Source organism: Hevea brasiliensis, chromosome 10 (assembly GCF_030052815.1).
Source record: "Hevea brasiliensis isolate MT/VB/25A 57/8 chromosome 10, ASM3005281v1, whole genome shotgun sequence".
Taxonomy (NCBI): Eukaryota; Viridiplantae; Streptophyta; class Magnoliopsida; order Malpighiales; family Euphorbiaceae; genus Hevea; species Hevea brasiliensis.
In genome coordinates, this window is record NC_079502.1 from 23,042,892 (window position 1) to 23,064,143 (window position 21,252).

The window sequence follows — 21,252 nt, forward strand, 5'->3', positions numbered from 1 at the left end:
TTCACCACAAGACTAGGCTTTGACATAGGCCTTTTAGATAGGATGTTCCACGGTCTCTAGAGATCGCCCAAATGATGTAATCCTAAAATGTAATCAGATCTCTAGAGATCGCCCAAATGATGTAGTTAGACCTTTATTGTAGTCCGATCCTAGAGATCGCCCAAATGATGTATTTTATTTTCAATGCAATCCGATCTCTAGAGATCACGAAATGATGTGATCCAATGTTAGTGTAATCCGATCCTAGAGATCGCCCAAATGATGTAATCGATCTTTTGAAAATAAAGACTTTATTTTATCGGTTATCATCTTATTATTTTTGCATTGATTATTTTTCCGATCTCTAATGTGGTTATCCGATCTGGTTCTTTACGAATGACACTTAGCGATCCTTTATTCAAAATATTTAACTCATTATGCCGATCTCTAATTAACCGATCTCTGAACATTCGGATATTTGAGAGAAGTGTCGAGCATTTGCCGAGTTCCACCAATCGATCTGTTGCCTAGAACCTCGCGAGCATTAAATGCTCGGACTAGTATAAATAGGGGTGGGAGGGTTAGCGGTTGTTCTCTCATTCCATTTTCAATCCCTGCTCACAACCCGAAGTTCTCGTTTTCTCAAGTTCTTAGGCGCCCGTCGGACTCGGTAAGGGCTTTGATCCTCTTTTTAATTTAAATTCTTGTTTCTTTTGAAAATGAAGCGGTGCCAAAGGTCGAGAGGCGAGCCCTCCTTCGATTCGATTCGTGGTCATCGTCGAAGAAGAGGCGATCGGGCCAAGCGTTCAACAAGAACCTCCTGGGGCCTCGCTCCAACTCGGGGCGGGTCATACCATCGAGGCTCGCACCTTCTTCAAGGAGAGACCCTTCCTATAGGCGAGCTTCCGTCGGTTCTTCGAGAATCCGATCTGCAATCGTTTGTTCAAGAATACAATATTTGTCTGATTCATATGAGTGATCAAGTGCCATGGCGATCTTCGTGTCGATCACTCTTTTGAAGAGAATGACATGGTCATGGTGTACGAGGAGCGATTAAAGGCGATGCGAGGTTCCCTCTAGACGATTTCTATAAGGAGGTCCTAAAACTTCACCGAGCATCCATTGTTCAAATTCACCCCAACTCGTGGCGGATCTTGGTAGCTTTCGAGGTCTATGCCGAGCTAAGGAATCGGACCTACGGCTAAGGTGTTCGCCGAGCTGCATGGACTAACTTCGCGAAAGGATGGCGAACATTTGGTTCTTTCAGTGAAGCCTCATTGCGGACTCTTTTCCGATCTGCCCTCATCCCTTAAGAATTGGAAGAACAGGTTCTTCATTACGAGGAGTAAAGATCCGAAGTGCTTTGAGGACTTTCCTCGTGGCGAGTGGTACGGGGCCTGCTCAAGCACATTACCACGAGTCAAGAGGAAAGCTTAATAGTGATGGAGTGAAGAGTCGGCCGCCACTCTAAAATATTCTGTCCAAATCACGGTGTGCGAGCGCACCATTGGACCATGCAAGCGATCACCGACCAAGATCGCGAACTTCCGCTCTCGACCTCGGCATTGGTATTTTCTATATCTCGGTTCGGGACCTTAGCGATCTCACTAACCTCTTTTCTGTGCAGGTATGGCGTGTGGTGAAGGTTCTAGGAAACGAAAGAAAGAAAGAGAGATCTCCCGGAAGATAAAGGAGATGAAGCGTTCGGAATGACTTCAAACACCCGGTCACGAACCTGGGGAGATACAAAGAGACCCGCCTCAACCTTTGGATCTGCCGGCCGCTGAAGTTGTCCGATCACCTCCTAGATCGGAAGAGCAGACACCACCGCTCCCAATGGTTCCAGAAATGCAGACGGGGTCCTTCTCAATCTTACGGGGACCTCTTCTCGTGGCGCTCGAATCTTGATCGACTCCTTGAAGGATAACCGATTGTTAGGGAGAACCCGATTTTGCCAAAGTCACGGGTCTACCATCTTCTTCGGGAGGATCGGGACAGCTATCCGGAATGGTCTCGATGATATCTTGACTCGATCCATGAGCTTGAATGTGGAGTGTGCAGTGAACCGGACCATGGTTGAGGAAAAGATTCGTGCAGGTAAGGAGGTCGGGAAGAAAAATCAGGAATTGGCTTCCCTCGATCCCAACTCTCATCCGCTCGGGATTATATATCTCAAGTCGAGGGCGGGCGAAGTACCATGAAGACAAGCTGGCGAAAAGTCTCGTGACACGCTAAAGAGAACGGGCTCTCAGAGAAGTCCAGGCACTTCAGGCCAACGAAGCCGCTCAGGTCGCTCAGCTTATAAAGGAGCTTAACGCGAAGGATAAGGAGCTTACAGAGAAAGACAAAGAGCTTAAGGAAAAAGATGAAGAGATGGTGTCAGGAATAGCGGAGCCTATGTGAATGCTCATAAGGATCTCTTGGCGAACTCCAAAGCGCTACCTCAAGAGGACTTCTCTGGATGGATGACACGGCTCCGAGGGCGACGGCGAAGATAGTGAGGAGGAAGCGAAGGTGAGGAGAGAGGGAGAGTGATCAAATGTAGATCGGTGGGGTGATCCCCGGTAGAATAACTTGTACAAATTATGATATGAAATGAAATGCCTCTTTGTTCAATGAATGATTGTGATCGGAAAATTTTAAACCATTGTTTGTCTGAGTATTTGATTGTATGAGCACAGCAAAACAAAAACTAAACGTGATTATTAATCTAAGTATGAGAGATCGGAAAGCACTTTAAGCATGAGATCGGTAGGGAAGAAATGCTGAACGGAACTTGATTGAAAATTTAACTCGAACACTTAAGATCGGAATCCTCATTAAATCGAACCAAAACTTTAGCTCTTAAACTTTCGGAAAGGAGGTCGGCAATAAAACTGGTAGGAAAAGATCTAGTGCCAGTTCATTTTATTTATCAACAGAGATCAGGAATATACTTGCAGTCAGGAAATTCGACAACGGGTTTGAGAGGTCGGTAAATGATTTGAGAGATCGGCGAGGCTTTAATGAATGTGAGGACTTAGCATTGATTCAATCCTTTGTGAGGAGAGATCGGAAATGTGACCGCCTATCAAAGAGGGATCGGAAACGTGATTAGCTGTTCAAAGAAGAATTTTTATTGATTCTAGGGGTCGGCCAAAATATGGTGTCAACACGGATGTTCCAACTCCTCGAAGCTTGTTTTAACCCATAAATGGATCGCTTTAGCTTGCATACCTTGGAACCATCTTGGGATTCAAATCCCTTAGGTTGTTCCATGAAAATGTTTTCTTCAATGTATCCATTGAGAAAAGCTGTTTTGACATCCATCTGCCAAATCTCATAATCATAGTATGCAGCTATTGCTAATAAAATCCTAATTGATTTAAGCATGGCAACAGGCGAGAAAGTCTCCTCATAGTCTATTCCTTGCCTTTGGCGAAACCCTTTCGCTACTAGCCTTGCCTTATAGGTCTCTACCTTTCCATCAGAATCAATTTTCTTCTTGAAAACCCATTTGTTCCCTATAGGTACAATACCTTCAGGTGGGTCAACAAGATCCCAAACTTGATTCTTATACATGGAATCAATCTCGGATTTCATAGCATCAATCTATTTTGAAGAGTCTATATCTGATATAGCTTCTTCATAGGTAAGTGGATCATCTCCATGATGTACTTCTTCATGAGTAGACAACTCTTGTTCTTCTTCATGAAGAAAACCATATCTCACTGGTGGGTGAGATACCCTGGTTGTTCTACGAGGAACAGCTGTAGATGTTTCATCAATGGGTATAGGTTGACTAGATGGATTTATATCCATCGATGCATTGGTTGGTCGAATTCTCCAATTCTAACTCTATTTGCCTTCCTTTGCATCCTTCTTGAACAAACTGTTGTTCAAGAAATGTGGCATCTCTACTTATCACAACCTTTTGTGAAGTAGGCAAATAAAAATAATATCCAAAACTATCTTTTGGATATCCAACAACTCGACCTTTTACGATCCGGTCTCCAATTTATCGGTGTTCACTTTTGATATAATTTGGACAACCCCAAATCTTAACATGCTTTAGACTTGGTTTTCTTCCATGCCATATCTCATAAGGTGTGGAAGAAAGCGATTTTGATGGAATCCTATTCGAATATACAAAGTGATTCTAATGCAAATCCTCAAAAGAAGATTGGCATATCAGTATAGCTCATCATACTACGTACCATATCCAATAGGGTACGATTTCTCCTTTCAGATACACCATTCAGTTGTGTCGTTCCTGGAGGAGTCAGCTGAGAAACAATGCCATGCTCTCTCAAGTATTCATCAAATTCAGTACTCAAATATTCACCTCCACGATCTGATCGAAGAGCTTTAATACTTTTTCTGTTTGATTTTCTACTTGATTTAAATTCCTTAAACTTTTCAAAGGATTCATGTTTGTATTTCATCAAATATAAATACCCAAACCTTGATTTATCATCGATAAGGTAATAAAATAATGAAAGCCCCCTCTAGCCATTTCTTTAAATGGACCACATACATCACTATGTATTAATTCCAAAATATTTTCAGCTCTTAGCCCTTGTCCAACAAAGGGTGATCTAGTCATTTTTTCTTGAAGGCAAGATTCACAAGTTGGAGTAGGCTCAGAGCACAATGAGGATAGAATCCCCATTTTCTCCAATTTTGCAATCCTATCTTCTGCAACATGACATAACCTTAAGTGCCAAATATATTTTGAACTTGAGTTGGTTTTCACCATGGCATTGTATTCTTTTAGATCACTTGCATTCAATTTGTGTTTGTCATTATTATCCAAATAATAAAGACCATCATTCATATAACCCGAACCAACATATTTATTTCCAAAATAAATATTGCAAACATCATCTGTGAACTGAAATTCATAGCCATTTCTAGTCAAACTAGATATAGAAATGATGTTCTTAAAAGCATCAGGTACATATAAAATATTATCCAAACACAAAACATATCCAAACATGTAAAAAGATTTAGATCTTATGGCTAAAGCTTCAACAGTTGAGCCATTGCCAATCCGGACTCTAATATCTTGAGAACGCAAGCTGCTACTATTTGCTAGTTCCTGCATATCATTAGAAATGTGAGAACTGGCACCATTATCTAAAACCCAAGCTGTAGATGAACTATGAGTATCACCATAATCTAAATAACAACATATGGACATACCTTCCGAAGGTGTATCCTTCTTGTCCTTCAGAGAAGCAAGATACTTTGGGCAGTTCCTTTTCCAGTGCCCATCCTTTTGGCAGTGGAAACACTTTCCTTTGCCTCCATCAGCTTTAGTCTTCCTTTTCTGTTTAGCTATTTTCTTGGAAGGACCAGGAATCTGAGGTTTCTTTTTCTTATTGCCCTTCTTCTTGTTGGACTTTCCAGTGAGAAGAAGATGCAACCAAAGCTACCTCTTTTCCTTTATTGCCTGGCATATTCTTTTGGGCAATAACCAGCATGTTGAGTAAACCAGCTAAGGTGCATTCCTGTTTAGTCATATGGAAATTTGTCACAAAATTCCCAAAAGACTCAGGAAGGGACTGAAGGATCAAATCCGTTTGTAGTTGGAAATCCATGTTGAAGTCAAGATGTTCCAACTGCTCAATCAGCCGAATCATCTTGTGGACATGATCCCTAACATTCTGTCCCTCAGACATCCTCATACGGAATAGCTGTCTAGATATCTCATAACTAGCATTCCTGCTGTGCTCACCATACAACTCTTGTAGGTGAAGGAGGATCTCACTCGCACTCTGCATGTTCTCATGTTGCTTCTGTAACTCATTACTCATGGAAGCAAGCATGTAACACTTAGCTCTCATATCATGCTCCTTCCACTTGTCCAAAGTTTCATGTTCCTCTTGTGTGGCCTCTGGAGGTAAGGGACCAGGAACATTTGAATCTAGAACATATCCTATATGTTCAAGGTTCAGGACAAGTTTCAAATTTCTTAGCCAATCGCATGATTAGGTCATGTCAACCTGTTGTGATCAAGTATGCTTGCAAGGATATTGGATGGTGGTGGTTGTTTTGTGCTCATTTTTATCAGAAAATTAACTGCAGAAAATAACCAAATTAATTAGTAAATGTATCATGTAATTAACCAAAATGATTATGGTTTTTTAATCAAATTGGTCCTCCCACTAACTTAGCGAATCCTACACTTCCAAAGTAGAAAACGGAAATCCTAGTTGGATGGATTTCTAGTGGGTGATTGAATTCTTATAATTCTATTGATCATCCTCAGGTACATCCATTATTGGAATTACAATAAACTATAAGTGAGCAACTCCTTGCCCATCACATCTCATGTGAGGTTCAATCCTTTACCTAGCCCCTAATGCTCAAAATCTCAGGTACATCCATTATTGACTTATCTTGCATTAGTTAAGTTGATCCCATTGAGTTAGTAATTATGCAAATAGTTTTAATGTCCTCAGGTACATCCAATATTGGCCACCAAACCATTTACATATTTACAACATCTCATGCTTAACAATTATTCTTAAGAAAATCTCTTAAATTAATTGCATCTCATGCAACTATTTAAAATTTCTTAAAATAATTGCCCCAATGGAGGGCTTATGTTATAATTACTTTAATTATAGCATTTCCAACTTAATCATTTGTTTGGAAGATTTTATAGCCATCCTTATTACTATTAAGGTCTCACTTTGCACATTATCCATTTAGCATGCATATATCATATAATTGCATACATTCCCATACATCTCATGCATTCATGGATAAGCAGTAAATATGGTATGATCATGGACTTTCTAAGGGATTCAATCGAGCCACCAAGAATTGAATCAGGGCATTCCTAGGTGCATTTCATTCATTCATTTTACAAGAGTTGCTAAAGGAGTACATAATCAACACTTGATATTGAATTCCTCCCACTGGTCCCACCAATGCTCTTGACCTCCTTGAACTTCTTGCAATCCAATATTACATAGTAATCCTTGGCATACCAAGGCGAATTTACAAGAACTTAAATAAATGAAATTACAACCCAAAAATATTACAAACTTAATAATACATGCCCAAAATAAATTAAAATAAATTAATTAATTTACAATCCCAAAGAAACATAAAAGAAATAAATCCAATCACATTGGTCTTTTATAGTCCATGATCATCCATCATGCATATCACTATTTAACAATTAAATAAAACATACATACTTAAATTAAATTGAATATCTCATATTCAACTTAAAAATCCAGATTTGAATATGATTCAAATAAATTTAAAAATTCAGATTTGAATCTCATTCAAACAAATTTAAAAATTCAGATTTGAATCACATTCAAACAACTTCAAAAATTCAGATTTGAATCACATTCAAACATTTTTAAAAAAAATCAGATTTGAATCACATTCAAATATTTTTTAAAAAATGAGATCTGAATTTTATTGAATCAATTTTAAAAAATCAGATTTAAATATGATTCAAACAACTTTAAAAATTCAGATTTGAATCACATTCAAACAATTTTTAAAATTCTGATTTGAATCATAATTTAATTGTGTGATTAAAACAACTAATTAAACACTTTAATTAGTCAAAGAATAGGCCTTAGATCATACAACAATTGCAGAATTAAAAGCCAAATCTTGAACCACCCATGGAACCATTGTTGCCGCCACCAATGGTGGCTTCACCATGTGTGCCGCCACACCTCTTGATCCAACCAGCAATGAATCAATCATCTCATGATCAAATCACACAATTAAATCATATAATCAACAATCTAAATAGCAAATATAGTGGCTCTGATACCAATTGAAGGAACGGAAGCGTGAAAAACACAAGATTATACCATTGAATTCAAAATAAAATTTCGCCTAGAGTCACATGCACCATGCAAGATTTATTTTTATCTATTTGATTTCAATGATAAACAACATATTAAAACTCTTTTAATATGTTTTTGGATCTGTATTTGCCATTTAAGATTTTAAAATTAATCAGATTAATTTTAGAACCCTAGATTAAATCAAGAATGATTACACTAACCTCTTGATGCACTGCAGCGTGTCTGCGCCTTTGAGATTCGTCTTCAGGACACCAAATGTTGTCCCTCTAGCTTGTCCACACCAAGAACACCTATGGAAGCCCTTGAACAGCCTCTAAAGCTTTTTCTATTAATTAGAAATTCAAGTTCTGCCTTTTAAGAGATTAGAGATGTAAACAGGACACTAGAAACAATTTCTAGTGTTCTTAATTCAAGAGATTGATGGCTAATCTCTTTGAATTGATGAGAGATGAAGAGAAATAGATGGAGAGGTTCAAAGTGGCGTGACAAATGAGAGGAGAGGCTGCTGGTTATTTTTTCTTTTCATAACCACACTTAAATAACTAGATTAACACATTAAACCCTAGCCACATGTCACCTTTTGATTAGCTCTAGGTTTAAGTGACCCAATCACATTGTGCCAAGTGTTAAACCTATATTTAATCTTGATTTTAATCATCTTACATGATTAAAAAACATTTGGCAAGCTTATGTGTAATCCCATGTGTCACCATCTCATGGTGCCACGTGTCACACTGTGAAATGACCAAAATGCCCCTGTGTCTTAATTTTGAGTTCTTAACCCAAAATAATTATTTTCTTCTTCTAATTAATTTATATCAAATATAAATTAATTAATTAATCTCTATTAATTAATTTCTCATCAATTAAATTCATATTTAAACACTTTAAATATAAATTTAATTTATACTACACATCCAATAATCTAGACTTGGTTTCAAGTCATGCTAGGGACTTTGCAATTTAATTGCAAACCAAACCTATTTAATTAATCAATTAAACTCTTTAATTAATTAATTAAATCATATTTAAATAGGTGATAACTTGTGTATGTGTGCGACTTACTAGGCTCATCACTAATTGGCAATGAGACATGATATCAACTCTTAATATCATCAGAACTCTTTCTTACCATAAATGATTTCTCTAAATCATTTTATGAACCTCATAGACCATTGTTAACACCTAGCATAGCATGCCATGGCCACCCAATTAGTAATAAGGTTTACCTTAAATGAACCTATAATCATATGTTACCATGCACTAAAATCTCTACATAAAAATCCCAACTCAAACTGAGTCATGGTTTATGTCAAACTCCATTTGCTATGAATATTATGTTCTCTTTTAATTCCAGTTCTTGATTAAAAGATTTTTCTCATCGTAAACTCTTTTACGAATAAATCTATCTGTCTGCCAGAACTTGAAACATCAAGAACAATTAAATGAACATAGGATTTTATCTCTATTTACTTAGAGGAACAGATTCCATCTTGATCAACACCTACCTCCATATATAACTAGCAGGAGCCAACACATGCCCATATACCCATACATAGTACAAGTATGAAAGCAGTATCAAACTCAAACTACCTATATACAAGATAATCGTGCTATCTCGTGTCTAAAGATTATATGCACTCGATATGATTTATGACAAAACATTGACAAGAGTAAACTCCATGTGCTTGTCATAAGTGTCACTGGTTCGGCCTACTTATCATTTATAAGTGCCTATCATGTTTGTCATATGGCATGAGACTCACCATTCCATCTTATTTATATCTCATATAAATAACTTGGGAACAAACATGAATACAATCTTTCTGGATAACTCATGTCCTTATTATGAAGTATCCTCGATTGTGAACCTATTTATGATACTTTGTGCTAGAAATATTGTCACTCATATTCTTAACAACTTAAGAATAATATTTCTAACAAAATATCAATGGACCTTTCCTATTACACATAAATATATTATGTAAACGGAAAAGTGGAAATGCCTTTTATTAATAAAATTATGTACAAGATACATACTAAATGATATGCTCTAGGGCATACTACTAACAATAACACAGCGAATCAACCCGAATATAGTAGCGCACCAGTCAGAGCGTCCACTATGCGCCAAGGAGAAAGAGTAGAAACTTCAGATGTAGCTGCTGGTAAGTTCTTAATTTTTGAAGGAAACAATGAGTTATTATTTGATCCCAGCACTACTTATTTATATGTTAGTGTTAGAATTCTATATTTTGTTGCTATTCCTTTACAGGGGAATAAATTTTGATGCGTTAGTGACTAGTCTTTTAGGATCAAAACTATAATAACAAGTATGATTGACATTAATTTTGGAAGAATTGTTAGCTAAAAGTATTTTCTAACATACCATAAATTATAAAGCTAATTAGCGAGCCTACTCAATGTAAGGCAAGAGGACCTAAAAGTAACTTACAGTAATAGAATTGCTCTAGATGAGGGCAAAGATGTTACTGTTAGTAATTATTAATGGATATTGTAATCAGAATCGGTTTAGGATATTAGTGGATTCGAGAAAGATAAGATGTTAGAAAACCTAGTTCATGAGGTTATAACGTAGTGATTATGTAATGTTCTCGATGTTTGTATTGTAAGCTGCAGATTACAGTACCGACATGGGATTATTGTGTAGAGCTACGTGCTTCCTCGTGGTACAATAAATTAAGAATATTTGTAAGTGATTTATAAATTGATACAGTTGCACCCGAATAGAGTACTATTACTGGAAATAAATGTGAAAATTTTAGTTAGAAATTTAAAACTTTAGAACTAGCCTATCAAACGACTACACTTGTAAGGTAGCTAGAGTTAGTGAATCAATTACATTAATGTGAACTACCTCTACCACAGTAATTGCTATAAGCTTAGAGATATCAGTACAACTTATCATCCTCAGATGGATGGACAATTGAAATGAGTGATTCAGGTAAATTCTGAAACTCATTGAGTTTCTATAAATAATGAAATGAAATGATAATAATAACCTGTAAAATATAATAAACCCTCGAGAAAATACTGAGAACTTCTGTCCTTGAATCCGTGGGAGATGGGACAGATACCTCTCATTAACAGAATTTGTATATAATAATAAGTGTCGAGCTAGCATACAAATAGCACCCTATGAAACATAGTAAGAGAACGGATAACTATGGATTTTGTGATGAGACTTCCGAGGGCACAGAATAGTCATGATGCAGTATGGGTTACAGTTGATAAACTAACCAAGTCTGCTTACTTTTTGCTAGTCCGGATGGACTATAGCCTGGGAAGATTGGCCAAATTGTACATAAATGAGATTGTAAAACTGCATGGAGTGCTAGTATTGATTGTATCAGGCAGAGATCCTAGGTTCACTTATAGATTCTGGGGTAGTCTTCAGAGAGCCCTAGGAACTAGATTGAACTTCAGCACAGCATTCCACCCACAGACAGATGGCCAGTCTGAGAGGGTAATTCAAGTATTAGAGGATATGCTACGGGCTTGTGTGATTGAGTTTGAAGGTAGTTGGGATACACACTTGCCTTTGATTGAGTTTGCTTATAACAACAGCTACCAATCAAGCATTGGGATGCCTCCATATGAAGCTTTGTATGGCAGGAAGTGCAAAACTCCCCTATGTTGTGATGAAGTAGGTGAAAGGAAGATGATTGGGCCAGAAATTGTTCAACAGACATAGGAAAAGATCAAATTGATCAGAGGTAGACTCAAGGCTGTATCAGACCATCAGAAGTCCTATGTTGATCTGAAGAAAAGAGATATTGAAATGCAGTGGGTAATAAGGTACTCCTCAAAGTTTCTCCTTGGAAGAGGATTATGAGATTTGACAGAAAGGGGAAACTGAGTCCTCGTTTCATCGGAACATATGAGGTTCTGGAAAGAGTGGGTCCTTTGGCATATCGATTAGCATTACCTCCAGAGTTAGCAAGGATACATAGTGTCTTCCATGTGTCCATGTTAAGGAGGTATAGATTAGACCCATCTCATGTACTATCAGTTGAAGAGATTGAGGTAAATCCAGACCTCTCATATGATGAAGAACCCATAGAAATTCTGGCATATGAGGTGAAGCAGCTGAGGAACAAACAGATACACCTGGTTAAAGTGCTGTGGTACCATCATTTAGGCTAGGAAGCTACTTGGGAACGTGAAGAGGATATGAGGAGACAGCACCCACAGCTGTTCTGAGACTAATGCCAGGTAAAATTTCAAGATGAAATTTATTTAAGGGGGGGAGAATTGTAACGCCCCTATGGTCGGTAGTGCGTTCTACTGTTCCGGTGACCAGTGTTGTCCGGACAACTAGGATGCCTAGAACTACACTTTGGTATGAGTGAAGAGACATAAAAAAATGAAATACAAGAAAAGAAAATACAAGAAAAACAAAGGAAAAATAATAGCAAAGAAATGTAACCAAGTTAAGCGAGCCGAGAACCCTAGCGATGGGTGACCGCACCAGGAAGTCACGGCGTGGACCGTTGACTAGCCCTGGACTGCGGGGAACCCTGGAAAATATTTTTAGAACTTAAATAAATGTCTATTGAAGTATAAATTCCATTAGAAATATCAAACAAAAATTAATTAATTAGTACAAAGAAAAGTGAGAAATCGAAAAATGGACAAAATCCGGTGTTACCGAAAAATCGGGAATATAACCTGAAGTAGGGTATTTTGGTCATTTGACACCTAGAGTTGCCTTTTGACCTAAATGTCCATTAAAAATAAGTGATATAACAATTTTGAAAATGTCATGAAAATAAGAAATTTTACACATAATGCAATTAAAGGAATTATGGGTAAATAATTAAGATATTCATAAGTTTAATTATTATAATGTTAACCTAAAGTTAGTGGAATGTTAGTGGCACATATTACATTTATTAATCTCAATTAATGGAGTGTATAAATACCTAAGTGGACAGATTTCATTACCAAAACCACCTCATTTCTTCATTCCAAGCAACATTGCCGAACTTGATTTTCTCTCCTTAAGACTCTATGGCCACCCACCATGCATGAACTCTAATCCACCATTTCAAGCCATAATTTCTTCACTTGTTCTTCATTAAAGTTACTCTACATAGCTTGGGCAGTATTTAGGCAGCAAAAGGAAGCAAGATTGGTGAGTTTTGATCAAGCTACACAAAAGGTTAGTGCTAGTTTTCCTTACTTCACTTGATTAAACTTTATACTAAGGTTGAAATGAGTTGAATGGTGAAGAAATTGGAAGATTTTAATGGGTTATTGATGTGTACAATTTTTGGCAGCCAAGGAAGAATTTAGACTTTGATTTATTCATGGGTAAAAGAAGTGTTTTGTGATGTAAATTAAGGTATTGCGTGAATTAAAAAGATTGTTTCATGAGTATGTTAAATGTTGATGTTTTGAGGTAGGATTTGAGTAATTTTGGAAGACCTTGGACAAGTGAAAAATTCTGGCAGCCTTCATGAGCTTAGAAGGTTGATAGTTTCATGAAATTAATTGGTAAATTATGGTATTGATTGGATTAGTGAAAGTGTATTGTATGTTGCAAATTGAAGTATATGTATTAGCTAAGTAATTTCATGTGTAAGATGTTGATTTGACTTTTGAAACTAAGGTTTTATATTGTATTTTGAAGACTTGTATATTATGTCCAAATGGACATTTTTTAGATTTGATGAATGATATAGAAAAGTTATGAATGTATATTGGTAGTTTTGGGAAGGAGGAGAAATGTCATTTGGAAGTGTTATGTGTGTGCAGATTCTGTGTTGTGAAGGCAGTAGGTAAATTGAACCTTAAATGACAATCGGTGACTCCAATTGGTATGAGACCAATTGAAGGTGAAACTAGGCACAAAATGTGCCAACTTTCATGAAGGAAGCTTACCAAAATTCTGCTTGTAAGGTAACTTGAAAAGTGACCAAATCCGGATTAGTGCAATTAAGGCCTGAAAATTGACCATTTGGGCAGCAGTTAGTTTTTTTGCCATAACTCACTCAAAACAGGTCCAATTGACCTGAAATTTTGACCATGAATAGTTAAGACCTATATATACAAGTCTTATGAAGACATCAAAGCCCAGAAATGACCATAAGCAAGTCAAACAGCTTTCACAAATTCGGGTCCAAAAACTGGCCGAACCTAAAATGACCTAAAGTGACCAATTTTGATGCATTTTGACCAGCAATAGTAAAATGACCATAATTTGGTCCACATAACTCAGAATGACCTGAAATTTTGCCCCGCGTGCAATATGACATAGATCTACAAGTTTGTAGTTTTGACCGAAACCCAAAAATAGAGGGAACTAGGTTGTCCGGCTAGGTCAAACTAGTATCCCGAAATCCGACAAATAGCAATAAAACGCAATATACATGGAAATGAATTTGGTAACATGTACCAACCCTAAAAGACAATTGAATGTGACATATTAGTAACATTAAAACCTAATTTACCTAGAATGCATCAAGGGTCGACATATTAGGTTGACTAAGCAAATAATAGAATTCAGTGAATTGCTTATCAAGCATTATTATTAGAGACAGTTTAATTAAGTACTGAAACACTTCAAATTGTGTTTCTCAGTTAGCAAAGACTCAGGGAAAGGGAAGGAAACACTGAGTTAAGGCCAGGAGACAATTATCAGAGGTTTGTGCACAGCTAGTTTTTAACTGATTTTGTTTTGAATATTTCATATGATTAAATGACATATTTTCTTATGTATTATGTTTAAAAAGCATTGGACTTAATTCAATGATTATTGAAATTATTATAGTATGTATGAATTTAGCTTTGTGAAATGGTATTTCCACAAGTATTAAGCATTCTTATGGATTGAATAAATTATTTTTGGAAAATTGTGATAGAACATATTTTGAATTGTGATGGTAATTTTCATGGAAAAATGCAAATTTATGATTTGAATTGTGATGAGCATAAAAAATTATTGGATATTGGAATTGACTTTGAATCGAATTATATTGTGATTTATGCTCACTTAAAGGATTGTGATATTGTTTTATATCTCACTATAGATGCTTGACTAGGTTATTACCCGTCTCTCTCATTTGTTGAGAAGACAATAGAGTTAGTTGTGTTTTGATTATCATGGTACATGCACAGGCTTAGATTTTCCTCTGATTTGAGGTTAGATCTAAGTTTATTTTATCGTTCTGGCCCTTGCGGAAGATTCATTATTGTGATGTGTACTGTGCACGATGATTTGACCTCCCCGACCATAGGGAGTTAGAATCTGATTCGACCTCCCCGACCATAGGGAGTTAGAATCACATCGAATATGGCCCTTTCGGATTAGTCTTGCATAGTTAGTGAGATAAAGAATGATTTTTGAGATAAAGAATGATTTTTAAGATACAGCATGGTTTTGAGATACAGCATGGTTTTTGAGAGACAGAATGTTTTTGAACAGTAAAGTATTGTGATTTCAGTTATGATTTATGTATAATTGATTTTGTTGGAACTACCTTAAATGGTTAGTCATGATTTGATAAATTGAATTTCGTAATCAAAGTCATTTTATTCAAATGATTTACATTATTGGCAATGAATATTTTGAGTTTTGGAATTTGATGAGTATTCAGATTTCCAAATTATTTACTGTAAAATTTGTCAATGTATATTGTATTATGTTTTAAATTATAGTTGTGTACCACTGAGTTCACCACTCAGCGATAGCTTTGTATGCTGTCGCAGGTAAGAAGAGCACAGAGCAGTGAGTAAGTTCCTTTGAAGACACATTCAGATCAGCTCCAGGTATATCATAGGTATACCCATGTACATAGGTTTTGATGTATGCATGTAATAATATGTATGTAAATTATTTGAGCAGTTGTATAAAAACTCTTGTAAAATATTTTGGTATGTAATTATATGAAAATTTTTGTAAATGTAAATCTGGGATTTCATTTATCTGAATAGTTTTGTAATATTAATTTTGAGTCTTGTAATCAATGAAATGTTTCTTTTATGAGGAGATTGATTTGATTATTGAGATTTGAATTATGAGTGCAAATGAAGTTATTGAAGTTGTATTTGAGAAAACATATTGGGAGCGTGTTCTTTGCAGGTTTTGAAGAATTGTTTTCTGAAAATACAACTGGCACTTTGCCGAAATTTTGAAGAAAAAAAAATTTTATAAGATTAGATTTTAATTGATGATTTAAATTTCATGAAAATTGTTTTAAAATCCCTTGTAGTATATTTAATGGATTATCGGTAGGCGAAGTACGATAATTCATTAGGTGTACTATTGGATCATGTTACATCTTACAGGGGAGTAGGGTGTGACATGGTATGATAAGGATTATAATGTAATTGGATTGCAAGAAGATCAAGGAGGTCAAGAATATTTGTGGGACCAGTGGGAGGAAATCAAGATCAAGGGTTGATTATGTACTCCTTCAGCAACTCTTGTAAAATGAATGAATGAAATACACCTAAGAATGCCCTGATTCAATTCTTGGTGGCTCAGAATTAAATCCCTTAGAAAGTCCATGATCATAGCATATTATTTGTTTATCCATGTAAGCAAGAGATGTATGTGAATGTATGCAAGCATATGATATATGCATGCCAATTGGATAATGTAACACCCTCATTATAACAATTCCGCACATTCTATTGTTCCGGTGACCGGTGTCGGTCTGGACAACTAGAACGTCTGGAAAAATACTTAAACAAAAGTGAGGAACCATAATTAACTCAAATATTAATAAAAAAAATTTAGAAAAAATTTTAGAAATGAAATACAACCGAGTTAAATGAGCCGGTGCCCTAGCGATGGGTAACCTAGTGGGAAGTTGCGGTCCTTACAACTAGGAGCCCTAAACCCAAGAGAAAATTCATAAAATAATTTTTGAGACTCCAGAGAAGAGTCATTGAGGCTTCTATAGCATTAGAATGCCAAGAAAAGACTTAGAAAAATTTTTAGATCAGTACAGACAATTTTAGTCTGTTAAGCCAAATGGAGGGCATTTTGGTCATTTCGCCTTCAAAGATGATTTTTGGCCGACTTGTCCAATTGAGTAAATAATTATTATGACATAAAATATAAATAAATATTGCTAAAAATTGAATTGGAAATTAGTAGAAAAGAAAAGGAAAGAAAAATAAAAGAAATTAGGAATTAGGACATCATATGATGTCATTAAACACTCTCCACCCAATCATAACTTGACAAACATTTAAAGAGGATAAAAACTAAATAAATAGGGATAAAAATAAAAAGAAATCAGATTTTCTTCTTCAATTTCCTAGCAGCCTCCCTTTCCTCACCTCCATTGAAGAAGCTTTCATCTCTCTCTTTTCCAAACCTTGATTTTTCACCACTAAACCCTAAGTTCTTTTCACTAAAAATTGTCCCTACCTCTTGGGAAGGTGTATGGTAGCCAAGAAAATCAAGAAAAGTGAAGTTTAAGCTTGGGAAAAATTCTGCTCAAAGAGGTTAGTGCTATATCTATCCATTTTCCCTTCTAAATTTGAAGTTAAGTGTATGGAATTAGTAAGAAATTCATGAAATTAAAAGTAAATCTCCATGTATGGACCAACTAAAATTTTTCACAGCTTTATGGGGGGAAGTAGTTCTGATTATTTTGATGGATTAAAGTGGATTAGAGGTGGTGTTTAAAGTGTATATGTAGAGTGATAATGAATTAGTATGTTTAATTGATGTACGTGCATGAATGGACACTTTGGAAATTAGGGTTTGTGAAAAATTAGAGTGTTACTTATGTAATGGTACGTTAACCTTGTAATGGTCAATTAGTGACCATTTGAATATGTGTGAGGAGGAATTGAAGTGAGTAAGGATGTTGGAGTTGAACAAGGCATGCTGCCCTTGGTGACCTGCAGGACTAGTTGTGAGTCTAGTAGATTTGGGCAGCCATAAATGGAGCTGTATAGGTTCAATTAGTGCAAGGCCAATTGGACATGAAACTAGACACATAATGGCACAACTTTGGTGAAGAAACCCTGCCCAGAAAACCAAACCAAGTTGATCTAAAAATTACCCTAATCCGGGTGACTTACATTCTACCTGGGCAAAATGACCAAATGAAAAGTGTTTATTCATTTGGTCATAACTCAGTGTAGAAAGGTCCAATTGGCCTAAAATTTTACTAGCAGAAAGCTGAGACATAGACCTACAACTTTCATGGGGAACACATCCAAATTCTGATCATAACCTAATCAAATTGCCAACCAAACTTGGGTCACCAAATCTGATAGAACCAAATTGCCCAGAAATTCTGGGTACAAGTCAATTCGGCCAGTTATGGTAAAATGACTATAACTTGAGCTACAAAACTCCAAATGGAGTGATTAAAAAAAAAAGAAATGTAACTAGACACAATAAGAAACAACTTTCATGAAGACAATGTTGCCAAATTCCTACTGTACAAATGACTAATGGAACAATAAACTTAGTGCTTGAAATCTGAAAATTGTAAAGTAACCAACACTAAGCATTGAAATGGTATTGGCAACCAATACCAACAACTTTAGAATGCAAAATGTGGTATCTTGGTGAACTTAGGTTCAATAAATTTATTATGCATTAAAAAGTCAACAATTTGAGTGAATAGTAATGTAAATAGTAGTACAAAGACACAAAGTGTAAGAACTAAATTTGTAGAGGAAATTAAGGTATGAAATTTGGAATCCATAAAATGTTCATGGATTACTTGGAATAGAAATAGTAATTTACCTAAATGACTTAATGAATATTTAAGTTATGTGAATATATAATTAAGATTTGTATTCCCATTATTAGTAGGTCTAATAAAATATGAGTGATACCACTTGAATATGAAATGAAATTAACCTAGATGGATTGTTGAGACTTATACTCCCAACACCAATGGAGTTCATAATATATTAGCAATACAAATTGAAGTATGGAATGTACTTTGCATGAATAGATTGTTGAATGAATAAATGTGATAAAAGTGTCATTTGGGATTTAGGTTCCCATCAAGAGAGAAAGGAAAGTTGTTTTGAATGTGAATTGTGATCAATATGAATGATGTAAGGAATGTATGAATATTATGATGAATGTATAAATTATGGAATTTGACATGAAATAATAAAGTCATAAAACACAACATATTAATATTTAATGATATTATGTGCCCATGTATTGCCTAGACATGTGTGTCCAATTGGATAGATTGGCATGCCAATAGGGTATTGTTTAGCAGTACTGCGAAAGGTTTTATGCCTGTATTCATGGCTTTATGCTCGCATTCATGGCTTTATGCCTGCATTCATGGCTTTTATGCCCGATTATGTGTTATCATGGCTTTTTACCCATACTGACTGCATACGTGGTTGATGTTCCGCGTCCCATGGTATGACGGCCTGAGGCACCGTGGTGTTTAGTGCCAACGACCCGTTATCCATTTTAGTCAGCCTGTTATAGGTTACTTGGGCAGTGAAATTTATTGAAATAAGTTAAGAATATTAGCAATTAAAAATATTAGAAATTAAATAAAATAAATGAGTAAGATGACCTAAAATAAATTAGAATAGTTAATTATCAGAAAGAATCAAATTGAACTAGATCGATATTAAAATTTACTTATTATGAGATAATCTGAGACAACCTAGCAAGTATTGAAAAAATGCTAAAAGATTAGCAAAGAAAATTATAACATAAATAAATATTGCAAATGTGACTTATATAATAATATAAGCATAAATTTATTATTTTTAGATCATTTTTTCTTTATTCATTATTACTGTACATTGGCGAAATAAACACTTCCAAAGAAGACTAAATTAGGATAAAACATATTAAATTTTAGAAACCGCATGTGAAGTATAAATAAATCTTAATTATCCGAACTTTATTTCTATCTTTATTTGTTTATTATTTCCTTGTTATATTATTGCACCACTAAGCAGTAATGCTTAGGGCGATGGAATTGTTTCCTTCGTGCAGGTACTGAAGCTAGAACCCAATGGACGTTTGACTGGGAATTTTGGGAGTCCAGATCTACAGAGTGTCAAAGATTGTCACCTCCTCAACAATGCATGTAGTTAGGTCCCATGTATATCACTTTATGTATTTTGTATGTTATAAATATTTCGTATGTTGTAATTCATATGTTGTAATGTAAATTAAGAATTTGTAAGTAATATTAATGTGATGTAAATTTATAAATTGATTATTTCATATGTAATTAAATTCTATATCATGTAAATTAATGATGATTGAAAATTATCATATATGAGTGGAGAATGAATGGAAATGAATATGAAATTGAATTATATAAAGGATATTCGAATTGATGAGATAATTATTATTAGTATGGATAAGATTTTATTTTGAAAATATTATTGAATTTTCAAGTAGGTGAATAATGAAATGTGGTAAATAGAAATAAAATAGGGGAAACTCAGCTAGTTTCTCCATAGAAAAATAATTGATATTAAATTAAACGAATTCAAAATTTAAAATAATAAAGTAAGATAAGATAGGGTGCTCTGGCACTGAATGTAGTACACTTTGCTCGGCTACACTGTAGTCGGGTGACGGGTGTTACAGATAATGTGCAAAGTGAGACCATAATAGTAATTAAGTCGACCACAAAATCTTCCAAACAAATGATTAAGTTGGAAATTGTATAATTAAAGTAATTATATTATGGCCCTCCATTGAGGCAATTATTTTAAGAAAATTTAAATACTTGCATGTGATGCATTTATTTAAGAGATTTTCTTAAGAATAATTGTTAAGTATAAGATGTTGTAAATATATAAATAGTTGGTGGCCAATAATGGATGTGCTGAGGACATTAAAATTATTTGCATGTTTACTGGCTCAATAGGATCAACTTAACTAATGCAAGATAAATCAATAATGGATGTGCCTGAGATTTTGAGCATTAAGGGCTAAATAAATGATTGAACCTCACATGAGATGTGATGGGTAAGGAGTTGCTCACTTATAGTTTATTGTAATTCCAATAATGGATGTGCCTGAGGATGATCCATAAGACTATAAGAATTCAATCACCCACTAGAAATCCATCCAACTAGGATTTCCGTTTCTTACTTTGGAAGTGTACGATTTGCCAAGTTAGTGGGAGGACCAATTGGATTAAAAGACCATAATCATTTTGTTTAATTACTTGATACATTTACTAATTAATCTAGTTATTTTCTGTAGTTAATTTTTCTGATAATAATGAGCACACAATAAGCATCAGCATCCAATATCCTTGCAAGCATACTTGATCACAATAGGTTGATGAGACCTAATTTTTCTGATTAGCTTAGAAATTTAAAACTTATCTTGAACCTAAAACATATTGGATATGTTTTAGACACATAGGTTCTTGGTCCCTTATCTCCAAAGGCCACTCAAGAGGAACTAGACACTTTGGACAAGTGGAAGGAGCAT